This window comes from Manduca sexta, chromosome 15, assembly GCF_014839805.1.
Source record: "Manduca sexta isolate Smith_Timp_Sample1 chromosome 15, JHU_Msex_v1.0, whole genome shotgun sequence".
In the NCBI taxonomy this organism is placed as follows: Eukaryota; Metazoa; Arthropoda; class Insecta; order Lepidoptera; family Sphingidae; genus Manduca; species Manduca sexta.
Window position 1 is genome coordinate 4,521,976 of NC_051129.1, and position 17,731 is coordinate 4,539,706.

The following is a 17,731-nucleotide window of genomic DNA, read 5'->3' on the forward strand; positions in this document are numbered from 1 at the left end:
TGTATCAATGTATGAAAAATCAAACTATAAAGAATCCCGTACAGATCTTTGTTAATGCCAACTGTAGTCCAGTTCTGTGGATTATCAAATATTAAAGTGTTATCATCAAAATTCTATAATAAACTATTTCCAAACAGTATTTGAATTGAGTATAATTCATTGGTAACTATTAAATGTTTACAAACAGCCCTTGATTATAAACCCTTACAATTCAATAGTTTTAAAGTGTCTTATAAAACAAAGATATAAGGCCCTCATACCTATTAAGATCTAGAAGGAGACAGTTTTCTCCACTCTCCACTTGTTTTTTGACGATATTTTAAAATATAACTTCAGGTATCATAGACTGCTAATTTACGTATAACTTAAAAAAGTTTAAATTAATTATGTATTTGTTATTAATGATTCTGCATTTTGAAGCGAAATTTTGATGCCCATATCTATTCAACCGTGTTGTTTTATTTAATACCCTTTAATGTTTTTAAACATAACTATTAGATAATAGCGGCGATAGCCTAGTTGGCTGTGGAACGGACTGCCAACATGTCCGCAGGTGCAAATCCCAAGGGCACACAATTCTGACTTTTTTTAAAATCATGTATGTCTTTGTAAATTTATCGTTCGCTTTAACGGTGAAGGAAAACATCGTGAGGAAACCTGCACATCTGAGAAATTCTCTATAGGAATTTCGAAGGTGAGTGAAGTCTACCAATCCGCACTAGGCCAGCGTGGTGAACTAAGGCCTAATCCCTCTCAGTAGTAGAGGAGGCCCGTGCTCAGCAGTGGGCAAGCATATAATACAGGGCTGATATTATTATTATTATAATAGGTAGAGGTAATAGGTCTATTAGGTCCCAACATAACCCTCATAATAAGTATGTATTAATGATTTCTTAAGTTTAATATTAGTCATTTAAAAATTAAAGTTTTTATGGATTTTATCGCGGTTTTAATATTTTACATTTCTCCCGACGTTTCGAAGACTTTGCAGCCTTCATGGTCACGAGGAGGACTGAGGTGTTGTACATCCGCAAAGTCAGAGTTACAATATCTACTTACATTTCACAAATATACAACTTTTTTAAAAAAGTAGGTATTACCTAAGTCTTGGGCCCTACATTTATAAAGTTACTTGCGAAAGTTGTACGTAAAAGAAAAATAAATACTTAGGTCTACGAAGTTCAATAAATTTGTAAATTGTTCGAAAGTTAGTGACGCAATTAATAAAATAATAAAAGGGCCCTTTGAAAAATATTTCTTATAACTTCATAGAATAAGGCGCTGTTCAGATACTGTTTACATTAAATAAAAATAAACAGTTTTGTTTATTACTTAAGAAATTCAATGAAACTATCAATTTCATAGTAATCTATCTTGGTTATTTATATAAATAAAAGTCAGTAGCCAAATGTATGTATGAGCATCTCTTGAGAATAGCTAGACCTGCTCGACTGATTCCTCTTTTACTGTGTTCCTATTTATCTGGGAGAGGTTAGTATCAAAAAAATATTTTAAAAACTATGGGGCGAGATGGGACAATTTGGCAATTTGTATGATATTATTTTGTAAACGCCAATTACTAAAATCACCTAGCCCATATCAATGAAATTTTTCGTGGAAGTTTAATCAGTTACAGCTTGAATCATAGAATAATTTTGAACCCGATAGATGGCGTTGTTGTCGAGATCTAAAAGAGCAGTTTACATAAAATACAGTCTGTGGCAGGACAACGACAGCTGGGCCCACTAGTACAATAAATATGTGAAGGAAAACATTCGTACGCCTTTTGAAGGAGTATGAGATTTAGTATAATTAAGGTTCATAAAGAGCGGTGTAGACAAATAAAATTCGTATACAATATTGTATGTTACAAATAGTATATTAAATTTGATGGTCGAATTTGGAACACTGGACTGCCATTAGTAAAAATAAATGTTTGTTATGCAATTTACCTATAGACTACAAAATGTCCGGAGAGATTTTAATTTGTAGGTAGTCTTTAGAGTAACTCAGCTAGTATTCCTGTGAAGTTTCTTAGCATCGGAGCACCATTTTTTCTCTCTGGTAATTTTGTGTCATCGGTATCTAATTATAAATAATTAATGCTAATAGAAGCAGGTCGATATTATTTATAAGTACAAAATGATAACATCTAGTTATAGCCTTTCTGTCTTGTTTCGCGTGCAACAGGACAAACAAAGTCTGTTCAGAGCCTTATATTGTAACTTTTCCGCAAGTCTTGCGATCGATGGCTAATGTACAAGTACTGTATGACTATGCAATCTCGCAGTCATAAATCGCAGTTATAATAAATTACTTCCAAAGTATGCATTGTGACTCTCCTCTCCTTTGGAATAAGCATGAAATGCGCACTTTTTGCATTTAGATATAGCGCATTCTCTATAGCAGAAGTGTGTAAGGGTTATAAACCCCGAGGACTCTGGTTTGACTCTCCTGGCTTTAACAACGAAGAACTTCAAATAGACATATTCTGTGCCTCATTTTATATTGATAGGGCCGCCCCCATCATATCATAGGACGAAATATGGCTAAAAGTGGATGCCCTAGTTGCTCCTCTGTCTTCTCGGGGATAAAAAGCGTGATGAATGTTTGTTTATGTTTTAATGTATAGAATACTCGAAATACTTGGACTTGGTAGTGTTCCAAGTATCTCATATAATTTTAATAAGTTTAATCCAAAATAACATCACATAAATGTTAATTCTTGGTACTTAATTCCATATTGCATAGAATTTGTGTTCCAATCATTGCGTATCCCCTCATAGGACCCATTCGTGTAGCCGATTAACATATAGAATACTTTTTACAAGGGTTTCGGCTGGTTTTGGCCGTTTTGCATATATCAATATAATTAGTAATGACTATCATACACGCTATGGAACATTGTATTTGATAAATTTATCTCTTATGCCTCGATTACACGAAGCGAGACTCTTGCGGGAAGTTTCTTAAGGTGAGTCAAGTATAAGTTTGTATTAAATTCAGAGGCATACACACTAGACAATAGGAGACATATGTTCAGTCGACTCAACAAAAGCCACTACTACTGAACCCAGGCCAATTTATTGAAATCGAATTTATAGATGTAGTAGTAGGTATTTATTGGTATACAATATATTTACGTATTATTACATTAAAAAAACAAACTCTAACCGCATTATACCTAGAAAAATAAATTACAATGGGGCCATAACTACCCTAGGTCCAGTAAAAACTATGAATAATTAATTCGTTAAGTGGATTAAGCCGTTTACCCGAGATGTATGCAGTGCTTATCTACGTTTATCACACATCGTCGCGACACTACCACGATGCCATCCGCATGCCTCGCCACTACCAATAAACGCATAATTACTCCCCTACGTGATTGCCGATTGCCTTTTAATTGATTACTTCGGCCTCTGTCCTCTTTTAATTGTCCTCTGTACAGATTGATGGATAACACGTTGCCTAAAAGGCGCTCGATTGGTTTTGTGACCGCCATTTGTGATTTCGTTTTAGGATTGCAAGTGGGCTGTGGAAGGTATTAGTTTTCGAATGGTATGTAAAATTTTATTAATGAATATTGTGGCTTTAAATTTTCTAGGCAGTAAAATTTTAATTTGTGTGTGTTCTTCGTTCGGATTTTTTTTTCTGTACGACAAAATATGAAAGTTGGCTTATGTTTAAATTGATGTATGTTGTGGCGAAAAGCTATAATCATGAGACCATTAGTGCAATAGATAAGTATTCATCATGTGAAAGAAACCTATTCCACAATAATTTGGGATACAATAATATAAATACATAAAAACAGTAAGAATTGCGTTATGAGTCGATTTCACAAATTAAGTACATTATTAAATTTTACATAATATGTTGAGATGTGTGACGTCTAAATGCACTATATTTATACATTTGTCTGGCAACCCTGGTAACACTCTGGTAACTGGTTACACGACATACTTCCCCGGCATGCAAGCGCACGCGCAGTCTGCCATCATTGTTTCTTAGTTATATTTATGTGATTCACGAAGAATCCCACAGACGTGTTCCAAAAAAAAAGATTTTTTTAAGCATGATTCTATATATCACTTGGCTTTGTTTGCATATCCCTTGTTATTGTTGATAAAAACTATACAGCAGAATAAAAGGGTTGTTTGAAATAGGATATAAATTACGAAACCATTTAAATAAATACCGTCTTTCGAAGCAATATCGTAAGATTACAATTAACGGAACTAAATAAATTGCGAGACAATAAAATAGTGTGAGAAGCATTCAATCTTCGCGGCTACTGGATTCATTTAACAAATTATTTTGTTAAGGTTCACTTCATGGAATAATAACATAAGTATAAATTAATACTTAATATATATAAAATAACTAAATGTATTGAAAGATTCAGATTGCTATAAGTAAATTAAAATCTCGCAGAACATACTCCAATATTTTACATATCTGTACAATAATTGCCCCAGGCTCGAATATGCGGACCATCATTTTGCTAAAAATAAGTTATATTGCTATTTACACAGCAACCGAGCCAAACAAATACTTCGTGCATTGTGAAATGAAAAGCGGAAAACGGTGAGTACAAGTGAAACATTATTGAAATCCATAAGCCCGCGGAATAGTGCCGAAAGGTATTAATTTCGTTCTAAAGTTTTTGCAAAAAACTACTTTATGATCGTGAATTTTAAGTGCAGAATTAATCTATTCCTTAATATCATCTAAATTACGACCATTTCTCATTAAAAGTTTGTTAGAGAATCGTCTATTCACTACACATATAAGTTATGATAACGACTTTATTATGTACTCGTAGGGCTTGATATCCGAATAATATTTTTATGACAATAATATTATCATTTCAATTCAATTCAATTTTTAGATTGTGGCTCCATCATTGGCAGTCGATGATTTTGCCAATGTTAAAGTAGGAAAAATTACAGTAAATTTTTTGGGTCTAATATTATCTATGAATTTTGAGCGGTAAATAAAGCAATGGCATTACAAAATAATCGAAAAACATTATCATTTATTTTGGGTTATATACGTTGATTGACAGTACCAATAGAGTTAGTTGTTCAGAACAATGACAAGCATTGTTCTGAGTATCTAACTCTATTGGTACGCAACTTCACTTGTAGCGCCTCGAACAGTACTATAATGATGAAACTTAAAAAAATAATAAAAAGGGGCGTCAAAAACTTGAATGCCCTGGACGTACAGATAGTTAAGTCGCTCTCTGAGATTTGAATCCATAACATCCTTGTCGATGAAGTATGCTTAGCTTTCGCACCTAATATAAAAATAATCAAGTCTCCTCGTGTCACGTACGAACTGAATCGGGCGGTCAAAGTAAACATACCAATATTTATTTGAGAAAAGAGGGTGACTAATATATATAGTTTCATTACAATGAAAGCAGGCTACAACTTACATGTAAACAATTATCGGAAAAATAAAAGCCGAAAATACCAATTTATTTTTCGCGTCACATTTCATAGGATTTTTTGTATGGATAGATTCATTACAGCTGTTGCGGTACATCCAAATTTGACGAATTTGGGTTTTCTCGAAAAATTTGCGAGAGGTCCACCGCCCGAAAATTTGCACACACGCTGTCTACAATATTTTGATATATCATCACTAAGAGCCAAAACGTAGCAACACTACAATAAGGTGTATAGGAAGCGATATAATTACCTAGTCTTGCCATAAATATTGTAATAAAGAAAAAAGAAAATTGTTAACTGCAAATAACATTTATTACTTTTACAGTGTGTCAGTTTAATACATAAATATAAAACAATTAAAAATATAAAAAGCTTATTCGAAGTGGTCTCCATTGGCTGCAATACAGTCCTTTAAACGATGAGGCCAGTTATCAATAGAAGCACGCACTCTTTCCATGGGAAAATTCTTCACCGCCAATCGTATAGATTGTTTTAGGGACTCCAAATTATCATGGCGTTTAGAGCAAGCTGTACTCTCTAAAACTGACCACAAATCATAATCCAGCGGATTAAGATCGGGACTAGACGACGGCCAGTCTTCAGCTCTGATGAAGTCCGAAACGTTCGATTCCAACCAAGACTGCGTGGACCGAGCTTTATGACCCGGCGCCGAGTCTTGCTGGAAGGACCATACTTGGTTATTGAACATGGTGATGTTAAGGGGCTTAACTACCTTCTCAAGAATGGTATCTTGATACACTTGTGCCGATGTTTTGATACCTTTTTCACAAAAATATGGCTCAGTCACTCCTTCATAGCTAACACCCCACCAAACCATCACTGAAGTCGGATAATGTCCACGTTGCACTCTGTCGACTAATTGGGAAGCTTCCTTAGAGCTTTGAGCATAAATACGGTCATTTTGTTTGTTAAAATGTTGCTCAATTGTAAAAATTTTCTCATCCGTAAACAAAATTTTTCTGTGACCTCCCTTTGCGTACCGCTTCAGTAGTTGTTTCGATTTTACCACCCTATTCTTCTTTAAATTATCAGTTAAGAAATGGCCAGTGCGTCTCTTATAGGCTGCAAGTCCTAAGTCATCTTTTAAAATACGCGACATGGTTCTAGGTGCTATCTTCATTTCCCGAGATAAAATCTTTTGCTTTCGGACAGGATTTCTTCGAATTCTTTCCCTTACTGCTTTGACCACCTTTTTCGTACGAACACTACGTGGACGGCCAGATCTTTTCTGTCACAAACAGAGGAGGTCTCATTGTACCTATTAATAGCCCGGTACACAAACATTTTACTAATACCAAGTGTATGGAGAGTTTTAAAAATTGCATTTGGCTCCATACCTACTTTGTGTAATGCTATCACAGCGATTCGGTTCTCTTTATCACCCCACACCATTTTAATATCGCAAAATATTTTACAATGTATTGGCGCCAAAATGAGAAAACACAATGAACAATCGTATAAAAATGACAGATTCGAAATTCAAATGTAATATTTTTTTATAATTAAGTGTAACAGTATTTATGGCCAGACTAAGTATATTCAGATCGCTAAATAATAGCGAATAATTCTATTCAGATCGCTTCCTATACACCATGTTGTAGTGTTGGGCACACTTAGGCACTCGCCCAGGAGCACCCACATAGTCAATACAAGCCAGGGTGCAAATAAACACATATAATTATAATAGCTGGTAAACTTGTTGAGCAAACTGCCGCGTGATGGAAGAAACTTGTTGCGATACTAATCATTACTACCCATAAAAAACACTATTTAGATGAAACCTTAAATTAAGTCCTATTTAGGATCTGGGTAAAGGGAGCAAGTCACAGAAAAGTGTTGGATACCGGCTGCAGAATTGTGGTAATAGTAGAGGTCAAGTGGGCCTATTCTGTCCATGGAAGCGAAATCGTCTTTTTGGAATCAGTAATTCTAGTTTTAATAATAAGATAGCTTTGATACCATTTAGACAAATAAGGGTTTTTTATACTCTTTTACCTAATTAAAACGGCTTACGAAACTCTCCTATTAGAAGGCCCGTAGTTGCAAAAAGATGGATATGCTATAAAATTAACTCCATAATATTTTTATTTCGTTATCTGAATATGTACATGGAGCTCTGCACTAATTTTATTTTGAGTCGATACAAAAACTGAAAACTCTACTAGCTTATGCCATATTTAATACCTACCTACCAAAAGTTAGATAGGTACGACATGTCTAATAGTAGTTAAGATTTTATTAAGTAACTACATTCCCCAAACATTACATATTATTTTTATAGTGCTATTATTTACGTTACATACACGTATTGCTCATAACTTTCAATTGCCGCCAAATATCGTGCATTTTTTAAAATTTAAGCAGTCAACATTCAGGAATGAAATATACAGATTATAAATATTTTTCTTTATGAACCATAGAGTAATTACAATTAATGGATATTATTGTCTATAGAAAAATGAGGGACATCCGCATAAAAATTGCAACACTATTTTCGTTTCTAGTTAAGTCTATGGCCGCAATCCTGCATTTCTATTGGCTGATGACCAAAATTAAAAATGGCGGGTCTTTTGTCACATCCTGTTATGTGTTGGGCGAGTGCATGGCCTCGACGTTGATCCCGTTCTAAGATTTTTCTTGTACAGAGCCGCCGCTGTATATACATATTATTTGCGGCGTTAAATTTCGTGATGGTGTTCTCAAATAGGCCATGGATTTGATGAAAACGGTAAGAATAACACAATCGCAGTACATTCTCGTGAAACATTTTGTTTGGCTTTTGTTTCTTGTTTTGGTGATATTGAAACTGGCCATTACATTAGAAAAAATATCTCTTTCCAGAAATTGTGTGCACGTGAGAGGTAAGTGCTAACATTAACGTAAAATAGATGGTGTCCAGTTTCGGGTTTACGCAATAAGAATCACCAATATGTTGATTAGTCAATACATTGATGGCACCCGGCAACCGAGCGTTGTTACGCCATCTTATAGTCCTCTAAATGTTCCGCATATTTTGCAGCTTTGCGTTAGTACAAGAGAGAGTTAGACGCTGAAAATCATGCTTTATTATAGAGGGATTCCAATGGAAGTCGATACGACACTCATTGGTAATGGGTATGTCATTTTCACTTCTGCATCGCATCTCACGAGTTACGAGCCATGTGCTACGGATTTGTTATTGTTATAAATTGTGAATATAAGTGATTGCTTAATATCTGTGCATGTTATACTATTATTTAATACTATGAAACGCATCGTTGTTAAATATATGTTATAGTGATTGGTGACTGAAATACCTAACCTATAAGTTTGACACAGTAGTCCAACAATCGGAACGAGTGTGTAATTTCGGTACATTTTGCAGCCGATTCCAAGGTTACCTTTTCATAGAGAACTATTTTTATGTTGATGGTACAGTGCAACATTATTTCGTTTGTTTTTCAAGTGATTTCTTACATTTTGTCATTAGAGAATCGTATATTTTGGTACTATCGAGCATTTTCAATTGAAAACATTAGAAACATATTTTTTAAATTTTGGACAAAACTTGTAAAAGCGTATGGAACATTCATACATGTTTAAAATATTCCTATAAGAAGCAGTATTTTCATGCTTGGTTATATAACAATTTACTAATAGTATAACTACCTAGGATCTGCATACCATATTACATATAAAGTTAACCTTTAACAATTTTCTTTCATACACATTGGCATCAATTTGACAAATTGCTTTGACTATTTATTATTGAGACCAAGAATTGCTTTTAACATATGCTCAGTCATTCCCTTTTATATTAGCGAGACTGATACATCCAGGATGAGCAATGTGATTCCATTTTTTTATTGAGTACAAGATAAACAGTTCCATTGTTTTACAAACAAGATATTACTCATCATGTAAATCCTATAAATGTATTTAAAACAAAAAGAAAATGTTACTTTATGAACACAAGATAATAAATGCTTGTTTGTGAATGAAGAGATAACATTCTACTTTGAATTATACACTATATAATCACACTTATTGACAGGTACTTCTGTGAATTAAAGACATATATAATATTAGAAATAACATATAATATTCTGTTCTATAGTGAAAGACATCATATCTACCAGCTGACATGAGGTATTTTTCATTAATGACCTATAATTTTTATTAATATTATCCAAAAACTGATAATTTTGTAACAAATGCAATTGGTATAACTCTTGCAATAGCAGTTCGTTTTCATCAAAATTATGGAATTCTTGATTCATTATTTTGTTATATCTAAAGTGTTGATTGATTATAGAAAAATATAATAATAACAAAAATAAATGATAGAACTATCAAAGTTTATATGGTAAATATTAATTTAAAATTGGAATCCCCCTTTTAGTTTCCTTATAAAATAAGGTTGACCTTAATTTTGTATTTAATAAGCACACAAATGCATTGCCATTCTGAAGGATTTTAATCATAATATTTTTTTTTGAATTAAGTATGTATGAGAATATTATTTGGATACAACTTAAAAAATATATATATTGCATATTTCATAGCGAATTGATAAATCTCATTAAAAGTAGGATTTCCTAATAATTTTACTAATACTTAAGAACAAGGAAGTTATAATATTTTTTTATCATCACTTTGGTCTAATGTAAACATTGCAGAAGGGAAGGTTTGAGATTATTTTACAAGTTGAACAATTTTGTTCTAAAGAATTGATGTCAGGCAATCATACTAAATGAGCTAAAATCAATATTGCACTCTTAATAAAATAATGACCCATTTCAAATTGCCAATTTTTGGAAATCGTCAAACAACCGATTACTGTTTGCGACCTTTTAGATTTTCCCTTTTTTTTTTCTTGCTATAGGTTTCATTTATTACCTATCTTTAATAAGCAAACAAAAATTTGTTTTCAGACGACTACCACGAATTATCAATTTTGAAATAGGTCATTATTTTATTAAGAGTGATATTACTAAGAGGAATATTACACAAATCGTTATAGGGTAGACTGTATAATTATTATACATTTAGTATTTATTATTATTACTTTAACCCATTTATTGTCTGTTAATTTTGATAGCTCAATAATATATTGGTCAAATTGGAAAATTGCAAAATGATAAATGTTTAATCAAAAAGGTACAGTAGACATTCTTTATGTTGTATAGTTGGGACTATGTTCAATAAACAAACTTTTTATCTACAAAAGTACTTATATACTTTCTGATGTATATCCATCCCATGCTGTGATAAAATAAGTGTATTGATATATCAGAAAGAATTATAACAGAGGCAAATCAAATGTTTAATAAAAAAAAATCTTTTTTTGTTATCTATAGAAATCAAAGACCAAACCTCAAGGATTCTGCCAATAAACAGGATTTGATGAATAATTAAAAATAACTTGCTTTTATTCAATGAAATTATTGTAACACACTGAGACATGTGCGATTACCTATATAATTTATTATGCGTAGGCAGCACACAGGAAAAACTTAAATTGTGCTATTACAAATTTTAAGTATGATTTACTCAAGTAATGAAGCGGTTTGAAGCTCAGATCGTCCTATACTCTTGGTCCAATAAACAATATAATATAATTAATTAGCATCATAAAAGTTTTTGTGTGCATTGACCATATTCTTGCTGTCTAAATTGTTTTGGAAATCTATGAATCTAGATCTCAATACAATCAAAAAATTATGAACAGTCTCTTAAGAAAGTTTTCTTGTAGCTACAGTAGTCAGCCTAGCTGACCTTCCTGCGCTGTCCCAACATCCTGTATAATTGATTAATTCAAATGCAACTTCAAATCTTATCTTACTAATATTATAAATGCTAGTTTGTGAATGTGTTAGAAACGCAAAAATAAGTGAATGGATTTAGATGACGATGTCCTGGATTAACACATCCGACTACTATTTTTCCTGATGATTTGCACCCATGGGGTATAAGAAAATAGGGGGGGAAGAAAAAGTGCGGAAGTCTTCTCGCCGGCGAAGCCGCAAACGCAATTTTATCTAAACCTATATATACCTATAACCACTTGATTTGTAATAAAATGTAAACTTACATTGATTACTAACTACTTTAAAATTACTACAATTATAGGGCCTGTTAGCATTGCGACTTTTGACCAATACAACCATGACATATATTGTATATTTTTTATAAAATCGGGAATTTTTCTTTTTTATTTTTATACATAAATGAAACAGCAAATATTATTAAAAAGAAACTCTTCAGTAAAAATTGCGTTGAAATTGGTTAAGAAATGAGGCAGTAATTCATATTTCAATAATTATAATGTGCAGGAGTGGGCGCGTAGTGAGGATGTTACTCCATCTCATTCTTTCGCACGTATTGTAATTCCAAATGACGTCACGTGCGCGTATTTTGCCTTTTTCTCGTTGACATTAACCCTTCTAACGAAATTCAAAGACTTATAACTTTTATTAATGGATTATTTTTTAACGGATTTTAATCAATATTTCTGAGTTAGAATTTATACGAGGTAAATGTATACTAACATTATAAAGAGGAAAACATTGAGTTTGTAGTTTTATAGGGTTATTCTCTGAAACTGAACAGATATTGAAATTTTTTCACTAATGGAAAGCTACTTTATTTTTATGCCGGGAAAATATAAAGCGGGTCTGTTAAACCGAAGCTGCGGGCAGCTAGTATTTGATAAAATAAATGTAAAGAACAAAAATGGTCTAATACTAACCCTCTTACAACATAAATTACATAGGTTGCAGAATTACACAAAATACACTTACTTATAGTTCATCGATTGATGTTAGATATCAAATCTGGCATCAGTTCAATCTGTAACCTTGAATCAATTTTTTTATCAATCCCTATATTATTCACACTCGGATTATGAATTGAACTTATGCCAGATTAACCATGTAATGGCCATTTAAAACTAGTAGATCAGCATTTTCAGTTTTCAATGTTTTTATTTTTATTGATTATAATTGAATTTAATTAAGAGATTGACAAAACAATATTTATTATAATTAAAATGTTTAAGTATAAAGAGGATTAAGTTATTATTTAAGTTACATTTAGATAAATTAATTTTGGGTCAATTTGATGGTGAAAGGCTTCACACAATCGCTTCAGCTTATTACTTCCACATCCTATATTACACTTAAATATTGATGCTATATATATATGTATATTATACCTATATCAACTATGTAAATAATATATGATTAGGCATCTGCGTCATTAAATTGGAGACTTCCGTAGTGACAAGTTTAATGCAGGTTTACAATAGCTTTCTGGTTCATTTAATTAAGTGGGTTTAAACACAGTCTATTTCTCAAATAGGTCAAACTATACAATAAGATCCAATATTGTATAGTTTATTATAGGTATATAATACATTGAAATTACCAGTATGTCATGTTCATGTTTTCATATATTTTTACCCTTGTGGGTTGAGTGTGTCCAAGAATTAGATTTTTCAAATACTTGACAAATTACACGCAAAAGTGTCATTTGTAAAAAAAAAATTGATAAATTTTTACTTCTTTTGTAAATGTAAATTAAATTTCTTCAATGGGTCTTTGTAATGCTTCTGGTTCTGGGTTGTATTATATCTTTCAATACTTGTTCCAATAATGGCACATTGCCGACGTAGAATCGAGGTTAATAATAGTCATGCACCAATATTCATTGCAACATTGTATGTAATTTTGTCCATTTCTAGTTCATTATAAATAAGGTCATTGTTTTATAAGGTGTATGGAACAACCTTATAAACTATTGGTGTGCTGTTAGGTTCACTGTACTATACTATACTGGTATGTTATGCAGTCCACTTTCTATATGTTAAATTGTGTAACTTTGAAAAGTCTTGGGGCTGAAATTGGCACAACGAAAACCTCATCCTCTTACCTTCTATATCCCTTTACATCATACTATCTTAAGTGTAATTTTTCCTATACAATAAAGACTGGCGTGCCTAAATCTTTGCCTATGACATAGTTTCGGAATTGTATGGGGTTTTTTATATGTGCATGGAATTGAATGCCCGCACACAGATCATTGTTAAATGCAAGTGGCGTGTTTCAGGAATATGAGTTCCTAGACTTATCTGATGTGAAGGACGCAGACCTCAGCAGTCTGCAGTGCGCGCTGTTCGAGCAAATACCTGACTCTACAGCGGCCGAACTGAGCGTCGGTCGCTACCAAACAGCTATAGGTAATATACAAAGTTCATTTACTAGCACTAGTTTAATTTAATATGGTCATACTTTATGATCCATGATGAGATGAGATGAGAAGGGCGACAAAACATAGAAAACCGATATTGTGTGTGTGATTTATCACATACATTGTGTTTGTCTGTTACAATCACTTAGTTGAAATGCACTTTATAAATTATTATACAAAGGACAAGTATTTCGGTTTTCTCTGTATGTGGCGCGTCATCTGACTTGATTGTGCACTTTGAAATGTATCATAACGAATGGTGGCATTGCCGTATCAGATACATCATCGCGTTCGTCGAGCACGGCGGGTCCACCGAAGGTGTCAGGCAGCGTGGACAGCCTGTCGGGCGGCGAGGGCGAGATGGCGCCCCACTCGCCGGCGCGCGGCGCGGCCGGCCCGCCGCCGCACCCGCCGCCCTACGCACAGCCGCCGCCCGCCTACCCGCCGCCGCACCACCAGTGGCCCGTGGCGCCGCCCAACGTCTACGTCAGCCAGGTCACCGCCAACGTCAACGTGCACGGCTACATGGGCCAGTACTACCAGCCGCCTGCGCCGCAGTACGCGCCGCCGCCGCAGGAGCGAGCGCCACGCACTCACCGCCGTGACCGACGCACCAAACGACAGCCGTCGCCGCCGCCCCACGCACCGCAGCCATACTATGTGCAGTACCCGCAGTACTACCCTGCGGCGCAAGCGCAGGGCGCGCCGCTCTACCATCTGCCCGTCTATCAACCTCTCGTCTACGGGCCCTATGCTTACCCGTCATACTACCCAGAATATCCATTGCCGGTTGAGGGCGACGCAGACAAAGGACCCGAAGAGTATCCGCCAGAAGTGGTTATGGAACAGGAGGCGGTGGACGCTTACTACGCCAGTGCACATTATGCGGGCCAGCCCTACGGTCCACCGGTAGACGGCGCTGTTGAGTACGTGCCGCCAATGTACCTGCCGCCGCCGCACCACCCGCCTCCAGTACAGCAGGCGCCGCATCATCATCCCGCACCGCATCAGTTCAACGTGCACGCTAAGAACTTTGTAGCGGGACAAGGGCGTACCTACATGCAACCTGAAAAGATCCAAGAACGCCGCACTCCACCCACCACAACGGCGGCTACCGTTTCCGCTACAACTGTTGACGCTTTACCAATAAAGGAACTTAAGATCACAAACAAGGGACCTGGAAGTCCTAAACAGACTGACCGCTCTGACAGTAGCGGTCCCTTGCCAAAACAGATAACATTGGCCACCGAGAAAGTGGCTCCTAAGACTGAACCAAAACCGACAGGAACCCCGCCGGAAAAGACTGAATCTGTGAGCGCCAGCCAGGCGCAGATCGCGGCCAGGACGTTCCCACCATTGGCAACTGGTGCCACTTCATCATCCGCCAGCAAAGTGCCACCTAACGCCAGCAAACCTACTAAGGGACCGGCAGCGCCTTTCTCTGGCGGCAAACCACCGGCCAAATCAACTGCCCCTCAAACCATCATACCTGTACAACAAAATGCAACCACACCAAAAGCACCTTTCGGCAACAGACAAAAACGCGACGGTCCCGCAAACCGGTCACCTTCAAATGAAATTTCTGAGGGTGGTGATAGATCTAATGCAGGTATAGAGCACATTAAACGCGAGCCTCCGTTGCCGCCGAGCAAGGCGCCCATGCCAATATCCATAAACCTGCACTCCCCGGGACAGCCGTTGATTGTGTCGGGTAAGGCACCATTCGGTCACTCGCGCAAGACCGGTCCCAGCATACCCGAGCCGCCACCGGCGCCGCAGCCACCGCCGCCTGCGCCCACTGCTTCAGACTTCCCGCCACCGCCCACTCCGCGGAATCGCACAGAACCGCCACCAGTTACGGTACCACCGCAACCACAACCGGCTCCGGGCAAGTCCTGGGCTAGTTTGTTCTCGACAAAGCCAGCGGCTCCCGCACCTGCGCCTGTGGCTCCGCCTGTTGCCACAATTGAAGAACCCGTTAGCCCCACTTCAATCTCTCCACCCACTGCGCCTAATGTGCAAAAACCCGTGGCAAAAGTGCCCCTTTTGATGCGTCTCCATTATCAGGAAGCACACCTGATAAAGTGTCTCCGACAAACGCGCCATCCACGGTTTCCTACTCTGAAAAACTTCAGTGAACGCAGTGAGCGCCACCAGTGTTGCATCGGCTACTCCAAAACCGACAACGCCAAGCCAGCCTGCGGCGGAGACCCGGAGGTCCCCGTGCAGAAAGACTCACCTGCTGCGCCAGTCCAGCCTTCTCCGTTCAGTGATGACCCTAACTCATACAGGATGGGAGGTAAATATAATTCAATACTTGATAAATCGATAAATATAAACTTCATATTAATAACAGATTCTAATGTATAAATTTGTTATTACAGAATTCCTCACAAAATATCAATTGGACAACAAGCCTGTTCAGATTGTCCCGCGCGGACTTACCAACCGTTCTAACTACTGCTACGTGAATGCCATCTTGCAGGCTTTGATTGCTTGCCCGCCATTTTACAACTTACTGAAATCGATGCCGTATCAGACACGTCGCGGCAAGTCTAGCACTCCTGTTATTGATTCCATGTAAGTAGCATACACAAATAAAGTGGTTTATTTTCGCAGAGAATTTTCATTAATCATTGTGTGAATCTTCATTTGTGTTTTAATTTTTGTAATATGAACAGTCTTTTCCTTCAATTTGTGAAAATATTTAGCTTATGTTATAATTGTTATGTTATATATATGGTTTAAAGGTAGAGACAGTATTTGATTTAACAATACTTAATTTTATTTTATTTTAGATTCGCATACATTTAAAACAATTTGGTTTTAGTTTTACTGGGAGATAAGGGCTAATTATCAAACAATAAAAAGTGGTTGCGGAACCGTAATAAAATCAATGAAATTCATAAGATCTGAGTGTCATTATAAAGCACATGTAAGGAGTTGTGTATGTGCAGGGTGGAGTTGTGCTACGAGTTCAACCGGCGGCGGGCGCGGTGGCGGGCGGCACGCGCGGGCGGCGCGGCGGCGGGCGCGTGCGGCGGTGTGCCGGGCGGGCCGCCGCTGGACGGTGCGGCGGGGCTGCGTGCTCAGGGCGCTGCGCCCCTTCCCCGGCTCGCAGGAGGGACGGCAGGAGGACGCAGAGGAGTTCCTCGGGTGTCTGCTCAACTCGCTCAATGATGAAATGATTGAGGTTAGTGCAATGTACTATCAGTCACTAAAGTTGCAGAAGGAATTCAAATACATCCTCGAACCTATGTAGACGGATCTTGTATGGAAATTGTAATTTTATCTTTATCTCTCATAGCATATTAATTATTTCATACATAACATGCACTATATATTCTTTTAACTAATATTTTTTGTTGTTTATAGCTAATGAAACTGGTTGAACCTGAAGAACCCAAGGAAGCTAATGGTCAACCGAACGGCGTGGTCGCGCAAGAACAGCCACCAGAGGAAGAAGATGACGACGATGAATGGAAGGTGAGATAGAATATTAACTTACTGACGTAAAAAATTTCCAATAAAATCCAACTTGTTGAATGTTGTTAATATTATCAACATTTGACAAATTGGCCTTTAGATTTAATTGATATTTGAAGTGTCGTAAACTCTTTAAGTAATAGCAAATATTCGATCCACAAGTTAGTAATTCTATCATGTGACTAGGTGATGGGTCCGCGCAACCGCGGCGCGGTGGAGCGTCGCTTGGCGGCGCGCTGCACGCCCGTGGCGGACATCTTCCGCGGCCAGACGCGCGTGCGCCTGCACCGCGCCTCGCACCACGACGCCACCGACGCCGTGCAGCCCTTCTTCACGCTGCAGCTCGACATCGAGGTATCTACACACCTAAACATACGTCTCTACACACACATATTTACACGAGCCAATAGCAACGTGCGATGTTCGTCACTATTACTGGTACAACTAATATTCAATTGATCCATGATTTATTTTTCTTTAATAATTGTTATACTTTTTAATAGTTCCAAGTAATGTGTCACATTCACTAATCA

At 36.8% G+C, this 17,731-nt stretch overlaps 1 pseudogene; it reads left to right on the forward strand.

The window, feature by feature from the left end:
• Positions 1-8,037: 8,037 nt before the first annotated feature.
• On the forward strand, positions 8,038-17,657 carry LOC119189416 (annotated as a pseudogene).
• Positions 17,658-17,731: the final 74 nt, after the last annotated feature.